This window comes from Molossus molossus, unplaced genomic scaffold (assembly GCF_014108415.1).
Source record: "Molossus molossus isolate mMolMol1 unplaced genomic scaffold, mMolMol1.p scaffold_m16_p_6, whole genome shotgun sequence".
Lineage (NCBI taxonomy): Eukaryota > Metazoa > Chordata > Mammalia > Chiroptera > Molossidae > Molossus > Molossus molossus.
The window spans coordinates 53,480,438-53,497,620 of record NW_023425399.1 but is presented as its reverse complement, the minus strand read 5'-3'; the positions used below and the strand labels follow the sequence as shown (position 1 = coordinate 53,497,620).

Here is a 17,183-nt window from a genome sequence, read left to right as displayed (position 1 = left end):
TTTTATATACATACAGTACTGATCTTCCTTTTTGAATAAAAAAAGTGGAGATGAGGAGGGATTTTCTGGAGACTTGGGGACCAGAGTTGGTCACTCTCTTCCCTCTTTACTCCATTCTCCATTCTGAGAAAGGAAGCCTCCACATCTTCATACCTGGCTTTGCCCCTCTAACCAGCCATGGACGCTAGCAGTATCAGACCCTCATGTATTTAATGCCAAGAACACGATGACTGCCTGTGACCCCCACTATGGCCAGGAGCTCACCACGGCTACTGTCTTTCATGAAAAGTTCCTAGGTACTTTTTCCTGTTGACTATTAGCTTGCAGAGGTCCGTATTGAGCTGGCCAGGGAAGCAAAGGCAGATAGTGACACAGCTTGTGGTGGCTAAAACAAGATGGTTCAGGTTCCTATAGGTTAGTGTGGTCAGCTTTAGGGTACAGAAGCAGATATCATAAAGGGCCTTGTTATCAATGTAGTATGTCTCATCAGTATTTTCTACCAACTTATGTACAAAGATGGTGGCATTATAGGGATCAACCACAGTGTCAGACACTTTTGGTGAAGGTGCCCATTCTAGAGCCTGTGCCACCCCTCCATCCCAAGTGAGTGGGTCAACTGGAAGCCCTGCAGGAAGTAATAGCTCTCAGCCTTCTTCCATACCCCATCCAGGACGGAGTCAACCAGCTCAGCCCACTCTGTATAGTGGCCCTTGGCGCAGTTGTTGCCTGTTCCAAACTGATCAAAATCAGTTATCTGCTCTGACGATCTGGCCAAAAGGACCTGAGTGAACAGAGTGCATGGTCCCACTAAGATAGCAGGAGGAATATATTTTACACCTGTGGTTTTATTGTAATACATGGAGATGTGATCCAGCTGCTGATCACTGTCCCCATGGAAGGTGCAGGTGAGGTTGATGTCACGTTCATCACTGATCACCTCCCAGAATTTAGCACCAATCTGGTTGCCACACTGGCCGGCCTGGATGTGCATAATTTCCCTCATGGTTCAAATTAAAGTTTTTTGCTCACCTCAAAGTGTGTATGGGACAAGAAAATATGTACAGTGGAACCTCAGTTATTGAACTTAATTTGTCCTGGAAGGTTGTTCAAAAAGTGATTTGTTTAAAAGCCAAATCATTTTTCCCCATTAAATTGAATTAATTTGTTCCAGACACCCAAATGATTTCCTGTTTTAACCTTTCTCAATTGCGTGTGACTGTTGATTCATGAGCACTTTCACACCCTTAGCAACATCAGCACTCTTAATGACCTCTTTGTAAACTTTTAAAATTGTGCTAATATGTGATTTAGTCACACTGTACTTGGTAGCCAAATCAGGCTCACAAACCTCTCTATCATACTTTGCAATTATTTTTTTAAGCTCTATTATTGTTCTCACAATGTTCCTTTTCACTTTACTGTCACCTTTTCACTTTACTGTCACCTTTTCACTTTAACCTCTTAGGATCCATGGTGACGTACTGTACATATTTAATAATATTAAATAGCAACAAAAACAAAAACAAAACAAAAACAAAACAAAAAATATCCACAGCACAACTTCCTGAGATGTTAACATGAGGTTTAGTGGGATACTGACTCATACTCGTGCATTCTGTCCTTTGTCACCTGAGAAACATGTGACTTATCATACAGGTATCAGCATAAAAGGGTTGTTGGGTTGAGGACTGGTTTTATTTGATAACTGGAACATTTTTTTCGTGAACAACTTGAACGAAAACCAAATTGTTTGAGATGGGAAATGTTCAAGAATTGAGGTTGGACTGTAACATTTTTTTTCTGCTGTTGCTTACAGGATAATAGAATGGGCTGTATCCTGGAGGCTGGAGCAGCAAGGTCTGAATGCAGCAGCAGGAGGGTTCTGAAAGCTATTTTCTTTTAAAAAACAAAACCAATTTGTAATTTAATTTGTTCTTCTTTTTCTAATTTCTCAAGCCCCAGACTGGGAAAAATATGTATCCAGAAAGAGTTTGTATCCAGAATTTACTTTTTAAAGAAAAACTTTACAACTCAGTAAAATAAATTATCTTTTAACTATGGAAAACAGTATAGAGTGTTCTAAAAAAAATAAAATAAAAATAGAGTTAACATATGACCCATCAACCTCTCTTCTGGGTATACCTAAAAATTTGAAAACATTTATTTGCAAAGATACATGCACCCTTATGTTCATTGCAGCATTATTAATGATAGCCAAAACAGGGAAACAACTGCAGTGTCCTTCAATAGATGATTGAATAAAGAAGATGTGGTACATATATACAATGGAATACTACTTAGCCATAAGAAAAGATGAAATGCTGCCATTTGCGACAACATGAATGGATCTTGAGAATAACATGCAAAGTGAAATAAGTCAGAGAGAAAAAGTTAAGAACCACATGATTTCACTCATATGTGGGATATAAAACTGAAACTAACAAATGAACAAACAAGAAAAACAAACAAAACTCATAGACAGAGACAACAGTATGATGGTTATGAGAAGGAAGGGTGGTAGAAAAAGGTAAAGGGGGTCAAATATATGGTGACAGAGAAGATTTAATTTTGCGTGGTGGGAACACAATGCAATATACAGATGATGTAGTATAGAATTGTACATTTGAAGCCTATATAACTTTATCAACCAATGTTACCCCAATAAATTCAATTTAAAAAATAAAATAAAAATGGACAATTTGAACAATCTCTTCATAAAATGGCCAATGAGAACAGTTATCACTTGTCATCAAGAAAATGCAAATTAAAATGGGTAAAGTTAAAAAGACCACCCTACCACCCAGTCGGTGTGACTCGGTGGTTGCACATCAACCTATGCACCAAAAGGTCGCTGGTTCAATTCCCCTTCAGAGCACATGCTCAGGTTGTGGGCCAAATCCCCAATAGTGGACATGCAGGAAGTGGCCAATCGATGTTCTCGCTCATTGGTGTTTCCATCTCTCTCTCCCTCTCCCTTTCTCTCTTTCTAAACAGGAAAAAAAAAAAAAGACTGATAAACAGTAACTAGAATTCTCATATATTGCTGGTTGGGATGCAAAATGGTATAGTTCCTTTGGGAAATAGTACAGTAGCAGTTTATAAAGTTAACCATATATTTTCCATATTACTTAGCAATCTCATTCTTCTGTATATACATATGAAATAAAAACATTTATACACACAGAGACTTCCATGTAAGTTTTCATTATCAATAATAGCTCAAAACTGGAAATAATCCATGTGTCTATCACCTGGTAAATGGATAAACAAATTGTGGTAAATCCATACTATGGAATATTACTCAGCAATGAAAAGGAATAAATAATTCACAAAACAACATAAATAAATTTTAAAAACATTATGCTAAGTAAAAAAGTCAAACACAAAAGATCATATACTGCATGTTTCCATTTATGTGAAATTCTAGAAAGTGTAAAGGTATAGTAATTGAAAGCAGATTAGTGTTTACCTAGGCTGGAGAATTGATCTACTGAAAAGAGGCATAAAAATAATATTTAGGGTACTGGAACTATTTTAGATCTTGATTATAGTGAAAGATACATAACTATTCAATTACTAAAATTCACCAAACAGTACATCTAAAAGGAAAGAATGTTATTATATGGAAATTATACCTTAATAAAGTTATTTTTAAAAACTAGTATTAAAAAAAAGGCCTCATAAAGAGGTTTACCTTTAAAAGAATATTTTTAAAACCAAAGAACTTATATGCATAACCAATGGACACGGACAATAGTTTGGGAAAAGGTGGGAGGGGGGCGGGAGTGGGGAGGAGGGGGTCAATGGGGGAAAAATGTGGAACATCTGTAATACATTTTACATCCAACAATAAAGATGTGGAAAAATAAAAAAAAAATAATAATAAAATAAAAGAATATTTTTAGTTCATCTTAAGGTACAGCATATTTTTGTCAGTTTCTGCTGGGGGAAAAGTTACTTGACTAGAAAACCTAGATACATGCTATTGTTTTTCAACTGGTGAATGGATAATCACACTAGTACAAGCATACAACAAACTATTACTCAGCAATTGCAGAAGGCAAAATAATGGTTCTCCCACAGAAGTCTACATCCTAATCCCCAGAATCTGTAAATATGTTACTTTACATGGCAAAATGGGCTTTGTGTATATGATTAAGTTAAGGATCTTGAAGTGGAATATCCAGATGAGCCCAATGTAATCACATGGGTACTTATAACAGGGAGGCAAGAGGGTTCAGAGTCAGAGGCCATGTGATGCTGGAAGCAATGACTAGAGTTAAGATGAAGGATGAGGTTATGAGTGAAGGAATCTATCTAGGTGACCACTAGAAGTTGAAAAGTCTAAGAAATGAATTCTTCACCTTAATTTTAGGACAAAATCAAGGTGTGGGAGGTGAGAGCCTGTCTGGTCCTCCTTCCCTTAGCAAAGACTGCTAGAGCTCACCCTAGCCTGGGGTCCTCACCTAGCTGCTTGTGCACACTTGGGCAGCATCCCTGATGCACCCATGTTTTTCTAGCCAGTCCCACCTCCTGAGAGCCTGCCTTTCCTGCCATAGAAATTCTCCTCCATCTCTGGCTTCTTTTGTGCCGGGAGCACCTGCTGATCCCAGGAATGGCCATTAGCCTGGGCCAGGCTTTTTTGCCACTCCTTGCCAGCACAAACCTCCATGCAGTACAGTGCCAGGAGCCATATGACTCCAGAGTGATGCTACCGCTGGAGGAGCTGCCTCTACTGTCTACCATGGAACAATATCAGCAGGTTCCTTGTAGGCCAAAGGTTTGCAAGACTGAGAGGCAGGCAGCTCTGGGGAGGTCCTAGGGTCTGAGCCCACAGCAGCTGGGGGTGGGGGACATAGTGTGGTATTAACCAAAATTTAAGAACTGACATTTATTGACTGCTTTTTATTCTGAGTATCTTATCTCTATTATCTAATTGAATTCCCTCATTGTCCTGAGTCTGGTACTATTTTACAGATGGAGAAACTGAGGCATAGAGAGGTTTAAAAACCTGCCTAATAATATCAGACCACTATTTTTAAAAATTTTTTATTGTTGAATGTATTACAGATGTTCCTCATTTTTCCCCCATTGACTCCTTCCTCCCCACTCCTGCCCCCCTCCCGCCTTTTCCCACACTATTCTCTGTGTCCATTGGTTATGCATATAAGTTCTTTGGTTTATTTCTTCCCACACCCAACTCCTTTCCCTTTGAGGTTTGTCAGTCTAGCATTGAATTTATACTTCTTAATCCTTTCACCTTTTTTTTTATACGTGCCCCTAGTGGGTATCAAACCCAGGACTCTAGTCCGCGGGCCAACTCTCCAACCGCTGAGCTAAACCAGCCAGGGCTCCATTCACCTTTTTCACCCATTCCCCCAAACCCCCTCCCAACTGGCAACCAACAAAATGTTCTCTGTATCTATGAGAATGTTTCTGTTCTGCCTGTTCATTTTGTTTGTAGATTCCATTGCCGATAGATATGTATTCATTGACATTTTGTTTGTTCATATATTTTATCTTTTTCTTCAAAAAGACCCTTCATCATTTCATATAATAAAGATTTGGTAGTGATGAGCTCCTTTAACTTCCTCTTGTCTGGGAAACTCTTTATATGGCCATCGATTCTAAAGACAGCTTTGCAGGACAGAGTAATCTTGGTTGTAGGTTCTTACTTTTCATCACTCTGACTATTTCTTGCCACTCCCTTCTGGCCTGCAAAGTTTCTTTTGAGAAATCAGCTGACAGTCTAGTGGGAACTCCCTTGTAGGTAACTAACTGCTTTTCTCTTGCTGCTTTTAAGATTGTCTCTTTGTCTTGAGCCTTCTTCATTTTGACAATGATGTGTCTTAGTGTGGGCCTCTTGGGATTCATCTTGTTTAGGACTCTCTGTGCTTCCTGGACTTGTATATCTGTTTCCTTCACCAAGTTAGGAAAGTTTTCTGCTATTATTGTTTCAAACAGATTTTCAATTTCTTGTTCTCTCTCTTCTCCTTCTGGTACCCCAAGATGTGAATGTTGGCATGCTTGAAGTTATCCCAGAGGCTCCTTACACTATTCTTATTTTTTTGGATTCTTTTTTCTTTTTGTTGTTCTGATTGGGCGTTTTTTGCTTCCTTATATTCCAAATTAATGGTTTGCTTCTTGGATTTACGTACTCTACTATTAAATCTGTGTAAATTATTCTTTATTTCAGTTAATGCCTCCTTCATTTCTGAATGTGCATCCATCATTTCTGACTGGTCATTTTTTATGCTCTTGAGGCCCTCACTAAGTTCACTGAGCATCCTTATAAGCAGTATTTTGAACTCAGCATCTGTTAGGTTGCTTATCTCCATTTCGCTTAGTTCTTTTCTTGGGGGTTTTGTTCTGTTCTTTCATTTGGGTCCTGTTTCTTTGTCTCCTCATTTTGGCTTCCTCCCTGTGTTTGTTTCTGAGTTTGCTTAATGAGACGTATGGGGCTATCTGAGACCAGATGCTGCTTGTTTGAAAGGGTTTAGGAAAACCTGAATCAGGATCCAAGACAGGCCAATCCTATGGTTAAGCCACTGGCAACAGCTTGGGTGGGACTGAAAGTTGGGTGGGGCGGGGCCTCAGGGAATCACCAGGATGGGTCTACCAGTGTGAGCCAGGTTGCTGGAGTCCCAGATATGGCAACTGTCTGCCGCCCCAGGGAAGGGCTCACCAAAAGAACAAAGGCCTCTGACAACACGTTTGTCCCAGAGAAAGCCCCCTCTCCAGCCCTCGCTCCAGTGCCAAACAGCTCAGTTAATCTCTGTATGTCTCTGGTGCCCTTCAAGCTGCCTCCCCTCCAGGCTTAAAGGGAGTCCTATCAGTCCATGCCTGGCCCTTTAAGGAGCTGCCTGGGGCTCCAGCTGCATTAGCTTCCCTGAGCCTCAGTTCCCCCTGGTTTTTCCAGCCAGAAGTTATGGGGACTTCTCTTCCTGGCACTGGAATCCTGAGCGGGGCGTCTGGTGTGGGATGGGGACCCATCAGTCCTCAGAGAGGACCTTCCCAGCCCAGGTGTCCTCCTGATTTTTATCCGCCACATGTGGGTGTGGGACCAGTCCATTGTGCCTCCGTCCCTCCTACCAGTCTCGATGTGGCTGCTGCTTTAATTCCGTAGTTGTAGGACTTCCGTTCAGCTTGATTTCAGGTGGTTTTGAATGATGGTTGTTCTGTAGTTTAGTTGTAACTTTGATGTGGTTGTGGGAGGACGTGATACTGTTTACCTACACTGCCATCTTGACTAGAAGTCCTATCTGAAGATTCTTCAATATCAGACCACTATTAAGAACAAAACCAGAATGTGAGTCTGGAGAGTCTTCCTGCAGAGCCTGTGCTCCTAACTATGATACCAGACACCCCAACCTCCACATCTTGAGTCTGGCATACTTCTGACTCCAGCACATGCTTTAGTCCCCATGTAATGAGACAGAAGAAGGCATTCCATGGCAGGGTTAACTTCATGAGCAGTAACAAGCTAAGAGAAACAATGCAAAAGCATGTTGAGGATGGACTCTGGATCCTTTGGTCAAGTCCTGTTTCTGTCATTTACCCACTGTGAGACCTCAGCCAAGTCATTTCACTGCCCTTGCCTCAGTTTTTCCACTTATGATGGTAGTTTTATGTATCAATTTGCTAAACTACACTCTCAGCTATTCAATCAAATACAAATCTAGGTGTTGTTGTGAAGGTATTTCATGGATGAGATTAAAGTGGTATGTAATTAGTTGACTTCTAAGAAAAGAAGAATATCCTAGACTTGAGGTAGGCCTGATTCAATCAGTTAAAAGTCTTTAGGAGCAGAACTGAGGCTTTCTAGAAGTTTCACCTGTGGATAGCAGCTTCAGTTCTAGCCTGTTCTGCCTGACCACCTGCCCTAAAGATTTTTGACTTACCTAGCCAGCCCCCACATTGTAGAAGACAATTTCTTGCAGTAAATCTCTTACTATAGAACTCCCACTGGTTCTGCTCCTCTGGTTGAGCCCATTTAAAAGTTGTGGACTCTACTACCTACTTCATGGGATACCTACTTTATGGGATAGTGATGAAGATAAAATTAGTTGTTTTAAAGTGTTTAAAATTGTGCCTAATACAAAGTGAGTGTTAGAAAGTTATTTATACTAATGAGGCCCCAAAACATTATTTATTTATTTATTTAATTAATGACAGTATTACAAATGTCCCCCATTTTCTTCCCTTGGTTCCCCTCCACTCAGCTCCCACCCCACCCCAGGCCTTCACCACACAATTGTCTGTGTCCATTGACTGTGTGTGTATGTGTATAAATTATTTGGTTCATCTCTTCCTATTCCTCCCAGCCCTACTCCCCTCTGAGCTCTGTCAGTCTGTTCCATGCATCCATGCCTCTGGACCTATTTTGTTTGTCAATTTTCTTTTGTTCATTACATTCCACATATAAGTGAGATTGTGTAATATTTTTCTTTCTCTGACTGGCTTATTTCACTAAGCATAATAATCTTGAGGTCCATCCATGCTGTTGCAAAGGTTAAGAAATCCTTTTTTATAGCTGCATAGTATTTTGCTGTGTAAATGTACCACAGCTTTTTTATCTACTCATCTACTGATGGGCATTTGGGCTGTTTCCAGATCATTCTTACTGTAAATAATGCATATATTCTATCAGGATTCTTAGGATATATTCCTAGAAGTGGCGGGTTGATAAATTCCTTAGATTTTTTTAATCCACTCAACTTGTTGAGGTTTGCTAATTTGCATCCCTGTAGGTTTTTTAAAAAACAAGTTTCACTATTTCCTCTATTTCTGGTTAGATATCCATTATATTCAGGTTTGATTGCTTTTTTAAAAACAATGTTTTTTATTGATTTTTTTAGAGAGAGAAAAAGGAAGAGGGAGAGAGAGATAGAAACATCGATGAGAAAGAAAAGCATCAACATCAATCGGCTGCCTCCTGCAAGCCCCCCATTGGGAATTGAGCTCAAAACATAGGCATGTGCCCTGACTGGAAATCGAACCAGCAACTTTGTGCGTAGGTTAATGCTCAACCTTGAGCCACACCAGCTGGGCTAGGTTTGATTTCTTTTTGGCAAGACTCATAGGTGGTTCCATATACTTCCATCAGAGGCACATACTGTCTGCTTTTTTCTCCTTATGTGATGTTAGTAGACATTAATGATAATTGCCCAGATCTACCACTTCCATTAGTGACTGCACAATGATGGTATTCTTTTTTGTTATTGTTGTTATTTTTAAAAATGTATCTTTATTGTTGAAAGTATTACACATGTCCCTTCTTTTTTCACCCATTGACCTTCTCCTCCCCACTTCCACCTTATCCCCTGCCCTCACAGCACTGTTGTCTATGTCCATTGGTTATGCATATATGCATATAAGTTCTTCAGTTCTCTTCCTGCCTGCCCCATCCCCCTTCCCTCTGAGGTTTGTCAATCTGTTCCCTACTTCCATGTCTCTGGGTCTATTTTGTTCATCAGTATATTTTATTCATTACATTTCACAAATAAGTGAGATTATGAGATACTTGTCTTTCTCTGACTGGCTTTTTTCGCTTAGTGTAATACTCTCCAAGTCCCTCCATGTTGTCTCAAAGGGTAAGAGATCTTTCTTTCTTACAGCTGCATAGTATTCCATTGTATAAATGTACCACAGTTTTTTTTATCCACTCACACAGTAATGGTATTCTAATTCTATCATTCATTCATCCCTCATTAGTTGAAATGCTTCTATCAAGATACCGTTCTACCCAGTCAGTGTAGCTCAGTGGATTGAGTGTTGTCCCATGGACTGAGAGGTCCTGGTTTGATTCTCAGTCAGGGCACATGCCTGGGTTGTGGGCTCGATCCCCAGTAGGGGAAATGCAGGAGGCAGCTGATTAATGTTTCTCTCTCATATCAATGTTTCTCTCTCTCCTTTCCTCTCTCTCTTTAAAAAAAATCAATAACAAAACATATTTTAAAAAAAGATGTGCTTCCATTTATCAACAATTTGCCCCATAAAGCAGCTTGTATAAGGACAGGATAAATGCTTTTTTCCCTTTATTTTGCCTGTTTTCAAAATAATAAGTTGGTTCTCTAGCACTCTCAAGTGGTGACAGGTGAAGTGGTGGTGGTTGTTAAGTATATGGACCCTGAGAAAGAACATACCTACTAAAAAAGGCTCCCAGTAGCTAACTGGGCCCAAATTTAAAAACAGAGCCTAGCAACCATTAATAAACAGGGGCTTCTCATGCAAGTCACACTTTAGAGAGAACCTTCATTAAACTGCCTGTCTATGCTATGTTCCTGCCATCTGAGCCAGCCTTCCTTATTAAGGAGTTCCAGGAATTGTATTTCAACCAATAGAACTTGAGGCTTTCCCTGCTAAATTGAAGCTGCGTAGCCATATCCCATCAACATCTGCACTGACCAATCAGAGTGGCTACACTCTGACCAATCAGGACAGTGTTTTTTTGACCAATCAAACTTCAAGGATTTGGAGTCTTCATTTGCAAGAGGGTGGACCAACCAGGGATCAAGGGCAGGGACTTCACTCTTTCTGTAAGGCAGTTCCTCTATGGTTTGGAGAGCACACTTTCCCTGTCCAATGTAGACTGAGTACTGCATTTCTCTGGCTTGCAGCTGAAACACAGAATACATCTCCAGGAGTAGAGCAGAGCAGACTGGCACAGGACAGGGTGGATTGGGCAAGAGCAGGTGATACAGACCAGAAGAGAACTGTCTAGCTCAAGAGGGGCCTTGCCCCAGGCCCACCTTGACCCAGGGCTACCTCACAGCCATGCTGTTTCATAGGTGCTACATCATGATTGAGCTGCAACACTATTGAGCTGTTTCACAGCCATACTGTTCTTGCAACTGTGCTTATAAGTACAATTGAGCTGTTTGCACAGAATAAAGTTTACTTCTTTACCACACTCTAAATTGGGGATTCCTGTTAGTGTTGAATTGGTGCCAATGACCATAAGTTGACAGGTGTCATTATAAACTTATGGATTTAGATATAATTGATAAAAAATAAAAAAATTTAAAGTTTAAAAATTATTAACTATATCAAGCTTCCAGAAAAGTATAAAAAAGTAATATAGTGAGCATTTCCTGTATACCTAACTCTCAGATTTGTAATATCTAAATTTTCTCCCATGGTTACTTTGAATATTTTTCATTTAAAATAAAATACTAGGTATGAAAAATAAATAAAATTGATGTAAGCTTCATTTCCACAATTTAGAACAAAAGTAGCATATAGTTGGTGCTCAAAAAGGAGGGGGGCTTGAATAACAGGATTCACACTCAAGCCCACTAAGAGGAGTAGAGCTGAGACCTGGAGTGTGGAGTGTGGAGTGTGGAGTGTGGAGAGCACTGTGGGACCTGGTAGGAGGGACTACGCCAGTGACAGACAATCCACCTACAAATAACCTCTGGGTGTGTTTACCTGCACTGGACTGGCCAGGAAGAATGAACAACTAACATTCACAAACCTATTCACCTGTTAACTCATGCAGTCATTTATTCATCTATGATTCAAGGTTTGGAGTCAGAGAAATCTATTTTTGAGCCCTAGTCTGACACAAACCTTCCCAAACTTCAGTTTTCTCACCTATAGAATGAGAATAAGTTCACACATTGAGTATCAGCTGTGTACAAATATTTGGGTGCTGTCTCTTTAGCCTAAGGTATTACTACTTTCTTTGGAAAACAAGCCCCAGAGTCACATAAAATCAATGAATGAAGCCAGACACGTGGATCTGAGTGATTGCAGAGATTCCCCTTTTCTCCTGTACACTGGCTAGACTATTTTCTAGCTGCTTTTTTTTTTTTTTTTTTTTTTGCAGTTAGATGGGCCATGCAAGTAAGTACTGGGCAAGAGTCCATGGGCAGAAGTGATATAAGCCACCCCATAAAAGCCTTCATTTTATTCCTCTACTCTCTATGCCTCATGATAGCATGAAGCAGAGCCTCCCCCCAACCCCAGCCCTGGTTGTTCACTGGAAGTTCTGAACTTCTATTATGTTCATTGGAAGCTCTGAACTTCTATTATATTAAGCCACTAGGATTTCAACTTTTGTCTGTAAGAGTAGCTAGTGTTATTCTCACCAATCAGAGATCAATGGGAGTCAGGGGATAATTTCAACTTTTGTCTGTAAGAGTAGCTAGTGTTATTCTCACCAATCAGAGATCAATGGGAGTCAGGGGATAATTATGTCCAGAGAAGGGAGTGTTCCCTGAGTTCAGAGGCATGCTCAGGGATGTGGGGCCATTTAACCTCAAAGGAGGAGAGAAAGCTCTGAAAGCAGGACCAGAATGAACAAAACAGTGGGGTTCAAGTCACAGACTGGCAGGATAAAAATCAGGGAAGACAAAGATATAAACATGAGGTTGAAAAAGTAAGTTGATTCTGGACTTTCTCCTGAGGCACTGGAAAGCCACTGAGAATAATTGAGTGAGAAAGACACACAATCCCATTTGACCATTGGAGGAATTGCTTCCCAATAAAATCTAATTGTCCAGTGGTGTGCTGGAACTGGTTTGTATCCACTCACAAGAATTTATTGTTAAATTTACAGGAAATATGTGAGCCAGTTGTTAAATACACCATTAAAAAGTAAATTATATAAACTTATAATTAAATAACGTATATAAAAACAACATAATAAATACTCAAAATTCATCACTTTTTAATTGATTTTTTACATTTTATAGTTATCTATGCTCTTGAGGTTACTTATGTTGATTGTATCTGAATGGTGGAAATACCAGACAGTGGTGTGCAGCTCTTCCCAAGTTTATTGTCAGAGGCATCACATTCTTTTAAATCAGCTGTGGAATTGGCAAGACTACAAATTGAGACATTTTATTTCCTTGAATAATGTTAAATATTTTCCACCACTCCTCTGCATATGACTCAGAAATTCTACTTTTGGGTATCTGTCATAGCTTGGTGTTCAGTAATAATGTGACCTTGGACATGTTCTTTAACCTGACTGGATTCAGTTTCTTACCCTGTAACATGGAGAATAATGCCTACATGGAGTAGATATTGTGGTGCACCACTCAGATGCTCTTCAAGACCCACGTACTCCTTTCCTGGCTGCTGAGAGTGCTGGCTGCCAAGTCCCTCTACGTGTAAGGAAGGATGTTGGGAGTGATGGGAGAGGAGCTAGGGTTGGGGCGGGGCCTGGAGTAAGGTGCTAGCACTGTCAGGATTGCAAGCTCAGTCTGAAGGAAAGGTTGTAAGCTTAGTTTGGATGTTTAAGTGGATGATTTCAGGCCCCCTTTACTAAGTCAGTGCACCAGCTTCTATGAATGTTGATTGCTAAACACAGCTTCCCTTTCCATGCTGCATTCAGAATTGTCCTTTTCTGATTACAGCCCTTCTGTGAGGCAGTCTGAGGGACAAAAGCCCTTGCCTCAAGTGAGAACTAACTCTGTGGTGCCATTTCTGCCCCCTGAGCAGGCCTGGTAAGATCAGGCTAAAGCCATATTCCAACTGAAAGCACATTCTTGTTAAGTTCCTTTCTTCTGCCTGGCCCTGCTCCCTTCTCCCCTTCCAAGGTTCTCCCAAGAGTACTCTATCAACCAACCACATATACTCAAATCTTTGTTTTAGGCTCTGCTTCCAGGAAACCTGATCTGAGACAGAGGTGAAGGGTCTGTGGTACCATGTGACAGTTGGAGGCAGAGTTCACGAGGCTGTTGGATACATGGGAGCCAGGAAAGAGACCATGGCTGAAAAGAGCTATTAGGAAGCAATCTGCATCCTCACACTTCATTCTTCCTGTGACATGGTGTGAGAGAGGCAATACCTAAATGCTTACATGTTTATGAAATCATTGAATTGGTATTTCTCTGCCTTTATAGATGAAAAAGCCAAGGGCCCAAAGAGACCTTTAAAAGGGTAGAGAAAAGAAACATCCTGATGGTCGTTGCCAGGATGATGCCCCTCACAAACAGGCCAGTCTTCCACCCACCCCCACCGAAAAGCAATTTTTTGAAAGCTTCTCCAATTTTACCAAGTGTATCAGTTTATTTGTTGGATCTAAGAAACATTTTTATGGGGGTATATTTTCTTTTTACTGTATTTTACATATGATAAGGGACAAGTGGCCTTTAGTGAAATGATCCTTAGGCAAATTGGCTTCTTTGAAAAGTTGGCCTTGATGGATGAATTTGGGGTGAATTGATTCAGAGCTATTCTGTTCACTGGTTTCAGGAGGGCTAAAGGCCAATGCTGCCTCCATAAAGGCTAGGTCCTACTCCCAGCCTGTGAGAGCCCATCTCTGAAGATTGTTGGCATCTTCAACTTCAACTCCTGGAATCTAATTCATAGAGATTATTGAATATTTCTCCTCTGATAGGGACCCTGGTTGAGAACGTAGAGATTTTAAATTCAAACTCATAGAATCTAGCTGAAAGGGACCTACAGGGTCCATAAGAATAACCCTTCAGAAACTCAGGACATCTTTCATTGATACCTCTACCAAGTTGTCTTCTACACTCTGCTTGCTAGCCTCTCTCTCTCTCTCTCTCTCTCTCTCTCTCTCTCTCTTTTTCTCTATACTCACCCAAGGATATTTTTGCATTTATCTTCAGGTAGAGTGGGGGAGAGAGAGAGAGAGAAAGAGAGAGAGAGAAACATCGATGTGACAGGGACACATCACTTGGTTGGTGCCCACACAACCCCAACCTGGGCCGGGGACACACTGCAACCGAGGTATGTGCCCTTAGCTGGAAACGAACCCCAAACTCCCTGTTCTGTGGGTCAGTGCTCTAACTGCTAAGCAAAACTGGCCAGGGCTTGCTAGCCTTTCTTGATGACAGCCTCCCTCCTTCTAATAAGATCCTTCAGAGCTCTGACTGTGAGAAAGGTCTTCACATAATATTGAACCCCGCTTCCCTGAAAATCTCCTTATAGCTTCCAATTCTGACTTCTGAGATCATAGGTCCCACCTTTTCCTTCTGTCCCAAGACAGCCCTATTAGACTCTTGAGAACAGGAACTTGACAGGCCACAAAAAGCTGAATCATAAATCAGCAATAGGGAAAGCTAAGAACTCACCAAACTGACAACAAAGAATCCTCAAGGCATCAGAAATGGCAGTGCTGGCTACAACCTGAATTGTAAATAAGTAGGTGAAAAACATAAAGAAAAGTATTTCCTACCTAAAAGTCTGTAGCCAGCCAAACTGTAAACCAGGTACAATGATAAATACAGACATTTTCAGAGATGCAAGTTCTCAAAAAATTTGTCTTTTACAGAGCAGTGAACAGTAATGGAGCTGCCAAGGTGTTTGTTGCAGAAGCTGCAAAGAGCCGGGAGCCCAGCACCATCCCCCACAGTAGCAGCCTGATAAGAGTTGAGATATACCCTCAGCAACAGAGGCTGGGGAGCAGACATCCACCGCCAGGCAACAGAAGCACAGACCAGCAGCTGAGACCCATCACCAAAAACTGAGCAGGAGTTGAGCTCCATGGGGCAGCAGCATTTCTCGGCTGCCAGCAGTAGGACCTGAGGCTCCACAGAGGCCTTGCTACCCAGCAGCCCACAAGAGCGGTGGGAAGCCAGAGCCCAAGAGGGACCTGTGTGATCCAGCTGCCTGCGGGACCTGTGGGGTGCTGGGGCACCAAAGAGACCCATGTGACTCAGCTGCCCACAAGATAGGCGTAGAGTGGATCTTCAAAGGGAATGTGTGATCCAGCCACCCAAGAGACCTGCGGGATGTTGGGGCACCAGAGAGGCCTGTGAGACTCAGCTACCCATAAGATAGGTGTAGAGCTGGATCTCCAGAGGGACTGCATGATACAGCTGCCTGCAGGACCTACGAGGTGCTGGGGAACCAGAGAGACCTGTGCAACCCAACTACCCACAACATAGGTGTGGAGTAGGGTCTCCAGAGGGAATGTGCAATCCAGCTGCCCACGGTACAAGCAGGGAGCAGGGCTCCATCAGGGCCTGAGCTATACAGCTACAGGTGGCACAAGTGACCAGTGGGGAACACAGCTTCAGAGGGACCCACACAATCCAGCAGCAGCACCAACCAGGACACACCAATACCAGCCCCCAGTAGTCAATCCTCCAGGATCTACAGCAGGCAAGAGGCAACATGCAACAAAACAGTCTGGGAGGCACAGTAGCCTTATGTGATATACAGTGAGCTGCATACACATTCAAACATCCCTCAGTGGGTCTAGAGCTACAAGATGGCTAAAATGGGGAGACAAAGAAACAACACCCAAAGGAAAGAAAAAGAGGAGTCACCAGAAGAAGAACTGCAGGAAATGGAAGACAGCAACTTGTCAGATGAAGAATTCAAAGCAATGATTTTAAGGGTGCTCAAACAATTTGGTGAGAACTACAAGCAACTTAATAAGAATAAGAATAATAAAGAGCTCACTGGGAACTAATTCAGCTTTAAAAAAAAGAGGTAGAAGCTACACATAAAAATTAAGAGAAAATAAAGAATGACATAGCAGTTATGAAAAATACCTTAGAAGGGTTCAAAAATAGATTAGCCCTGGCCGGTTTGGCTCAGCGGTTGGAGCGTCAGCCTGCGGTACAGAGAGACCCGGGTTTGGTTCCCGCTAAGGGCACGTACCTCGGTTGCAGTTTGTCCCCGGCCCTGGTTGGTCGTGAGGGTGGCAGCCACTTGATGTGTCCCTTCACATCGATGTTTCTCTCTCTCTCTCTCCCTCCTGCTCTATCTGAACAAAAAATGGAAAAATGTCCTTGGGTGAGGATAAATAAATAAATAAATAGATTAGAAGAAGATGAAGACAAAATCAGTGACTTAGAAGACAAGGTAGAGAAAAACACTCAAATAGAGCAGCAAATGAAAAAAAAAAATTTAAAAAGCGCGAGAAAAGTTGAAGGGAGTTGTGGGACAATACAAAATGTAACAACATTCACATTATAGGGAAGTCAGAAGGAGAAGAATTAGAGAACGAAATAGAGAACCTGTTTGAAGAAATAATAACAGAAAACTTCCCTAAACTGGGAGAAAAAAATGGCAGCGGAGTGAATGGAAGCTACACAGACCATCTCCCAGGACCAAACTAGATTTACAACAAAAATAAAGACAAATTGTCAGGAAGGGGCAACTGAAAGGGAGCTTGGAGGACCACATAACCAGGGACACTGACTCAATTCTGGTAGGCTTTCAAGGACGTGAGAGGGGCCCGGGAGCCCACG

At 41.5% G+C, this 17,183-nt stretch overlaps 1 pseudogene; it reads right to left on the bottom strand.

Annotated features, from left to right (window-relative positions):
* Positions 1–269: 269 nt before the first annotated feature.
* Positions 270–1,003, bottom strand: LOC118619207 (annotated as a pseudogene).
* Between the last annotated feature and the right edge of the window lie 16,180 nt (positions 1,004–17,183).